The sequence below is a fragment of the Corvus hawaiiensis genome, chromosome 20 (assembly GCF_020740725.1).
Source record: "Corvus hawaiiensis isolate bCorHaw1 chromosome 20, bCorHaw1.pri.cur, whole genome shotgun sequence".
NCBI classification, from domain to species: domain Eukaryota; kingdom Metazoa; phylum Chordata; class Aves; order Passeriformes; family Corvidae; genus Corvus; species Corvus hawaiiensis.
In genome coordinates, this window is record NC_063232.1 from 1,758,713 (window position 1) to 1,762,379 (window position 3,667).

Sequence of the window (3,667 nt, forward strand, 5' to 3'; positions counted from 1 at the left end):
GACACGGGCTCCAGGGAAGCCCTGCTCAGACACCACGCGAGTGATAAAAGGGAATAAAATCGTGTTCCACGGATTTATTTTGAACTCAGAGGCTTTCCGCCTGGAAACTCCACCTCGTTCCTCTTCTCCAGAGGAGGCCCAGACACAGAGACCACTCTGCTGCAGAGGGCTGTCAGGCCCACACATCCAGGCACTTTCCCAGAGGCCAGAGAAGGAGGAACAAACCATCAGAGCCATAAAAACCCTTCACTTTCTACCAGGCAGAAACACAAGAAGCCAAACACAGCCTGCTGCGAACGCAGGAACACCACACTGCTACAGTCACATCCTCACCCACCTCCTCCACATCCCAGAGACAGAGAAGAAAGCAGGAATGTCTTACCTTGCCTGGGGGATGAACCACACGTGGGAGCCACACACGAAAGCCTCGGAGCCAAGGCAGCAGCTTTCCAAAGCACACCCCACGCAGGTCATTTCGCAGCAGCCTGGCACAGGCACCACTCACCCTGGTCCCACCCAGCTCCTCTTTATTTCCTGGGTAGCCACCCAAAGCTGGGGGCTTCATAACAATGAGTGTGAACAGCTTTGCCTGTCCCCTCCCTGCTGCCCACCCAGCCCCTGGCCTCTCCTCAAAGGCCCATCCTCAGGGTTTGGGCTGGTGCATCAAAGAACAAGTTGGAATGGCCTGATGGTGTCTCCTAGCTCATACCTGAGACCAATGTGGTGAACAATGCTGCATTTATCACCTTCCAAGTCACTGATGTCCTTCTACAGCTGTGCAGTTCTTCTCTGTAGGGGTGCTTCCCTCTTTTTCTTGTTCAGTCACAAGTTTTACAAGACCTGATCTTCTCCTCAAGTCCAAGCTCCTGAAGTCCACTGAATTCAACTGCCTTTTGCCTTAAAAAACAAAAAGAAGGTCCTTAATCTTCTTACTTGATAGGAAGAGATAAAGATCCCTGACATCCACACTGCAGTCCAAAAGAGCCCACAAGGTTTTTTTAGCTTACAGTAATTCCCAAGTTATTTCATGGCTGTGAATGCCCACAGCTACCAACAGTGTAACACTGAGCCCAAATCCTTCACAACTGCACCCAGGATGTTCCAACCCTGATCCCTCAGTGGGAGCCACCCAGGCAGACCCCTGTCCAAAACAGGGCACAGGAGTTCACTCTCCCAGATTTCCTTCCATGTTCCTAATCCAGGGCAATGTTTATAACCCTGGGTTTATTTCTGTGGCATCCCCAAACACTTTAGCTAATAGAGATGAACCTTCTGGTACCAGTTTATCTTTTCTCCTTTATGCCAATACTTAATGCCTTCTTTCATCCACTTCAGTAATGAATCATCTGTTTTTGTACGATTAGGGTTATGAGCAGCTCAGTTCTTGTACAGTGGAACATTAGGGCAGGGATACAGATGCCCATAGGACAGAGATAAGGATTCATGAAAGAGGAGACTGGGCTGATTCGAGAGAAATGCATTTAAAAATGCATTAGTGAAGAGCAACAGAATGAAAATACTTGATGAATATTTTAAGTGGCCAAATATTAAAAGTGTGTGTATATATATTCACAAAACCAAAGGCACTGGTTTTAATGTCCAACCAATCTGCAATTTGCATCACTGCTGGGATTTATCTGAATTTATCTGGATTTAGGGGATGAGCCTGTAAGGTGCTTCAGTTAGCTGGCATTGACCGACAGAGAAACCCAGACACATCCACATGTTTTTTGAACACTTCCCTGGGCACTCTGTTCCAAAGCTTTACAATCCTTTCCATGGAAAATTTTTTCCCTGATATCCAATCTAAGCCTCCCTGGTGCAGGTTCAGGCCATTTCCTGTCATCCTGTCAGGGTACCATCCTCCCTCTGGGAGGAGAGACCGAGTCCCCTCACCACAACCTCCTTTCAGGAAGCTGCAAAGAGCAACAAGGATCTCCTAAAGCCTCCCTTTCTTCAGGCTGAACAGCCCCAGCTCCCTCAGCCTCCTCCTTGTGCTCCAGCCCCTTCACAAGGCTTCCTCCTCCCACAGACAAGACCAGCATCCTCATTACCAAAAGCATACGAGGCTTCTGCCAGCTCAGAACATCTCACAAACACTTTTAATTAATTTTTCCAGCATGCAGGATGAGTAAACACACTATTGTTGACGCTGTCAGCTGTCTGATATAAGCCCCAGACCTCTTTCAGTTTCACTCAGAAATACTTTGACCTCTGTCAAAAACTCATTGACAATAAGGTCTCTCCAAGTAAATGTTTGCAGCAGCAACAAAAGAGGAGGTAATAGTCTTCCTGCTCTGCATACAGGAGGCACAATACCGCCTCAGATTTTTATGGTAATTTCTTCAGATACAGTATCAAGCTTTGGCGACTTTTTAACTGCTGAATTACAGCCCTATTTCTCCCAAGGAATCCTGAAATCTGGGTTCCAGGAGGAAAAACTCCTTCGATAGATTTTTGTACTGTGCAAAAAACCTAAATATTTATTTATTTACAACTACTACACACATAGGAAAGGGTGGCCAGCAGTCTGTGAAATTATTGTTTGCATCTAAATGTAGTTAGCACAGCTGAGGACTTAATACTTGGCTAATGCCTGCGATCCTTATTAACATAAATATTGTCCCAGTCAGGCGGGATGGAAGTCATACACGAGATAAGATCTTGTCTGTTGCTGGTGATATGATCTCAACACTAGTCAATTAAAACTGCTGGAGTATTTTGTAATCATTGTCATATCAAATTACTGCACTGATGCATACGTTAACTAGGAAAAGTTATTATACTGCCACGTGGGGCGAGAGAAGGGCTAAAGGAGTCCTGCAGTGCTGGTACTTTATGGAGACATAAAAATTACAGTGGACAGTGTTATAGTTATTGCAAGGACCACTATAATTGTATAATAATTCTGTTTACACTTGTCCATCCTATTTTTCTTATAGGAAGTTATATATGAAATGATTCTATGGGACTGTTCAAGGGACTAAGATATAAACCTCTGGAGATTGTTTTTCCTCACTCTCTCCAATGGCACTTTACAATGTGCTCTCCTTTGCAGAGCCTGACTTCGGGTAGTCAATATAACATATTCCTATAAGACTGTCAGTAGGATTGGTGGGGTAATTTGCAGAGGTTTTGTGGATCTGCAAATTGAGAATCAGCCCTTGGAGGATTAAGGTTTCAAATTTAATTTTACGCTAATTCTAGGCATTTTTTAAAAAAACAACAAGCTTGGCTTTACTGCCTCATATACAAGGTTATTTACTTCTCCTTGGGCTGTTTTTATGGTTTGGGGAGGATCCCAAGCTAATGCAACACTGCCCTGACTGCTCAGAGCTGCATCAGCGAGGCCCTGGCTCACAATTACACAGTGGAGTTCACCTGAGTAAAACCAGCACTGATGTGGCGATGCCGAAGCCCAATCCTGCTCCTTGCTTGCAGCAGAACGTGAGAGCAGGCAAAATGCATGTGGGTCACACAGAATAATCCCCTCCAAAAAGATCTGCCACTCCTGTCAATCAATTCTTTGGTTTTCTCATGCCATTAGTATCAGCAGTTTATATTTTTAGTTGGAAATATCTCCTAGAAAACCCAGCCACTGTCAGGGCCCTTCTGGGAGAAGCACTGCAAACACAAAGTTAGAGCAAGTTCTTGCCCCAAAAATCTC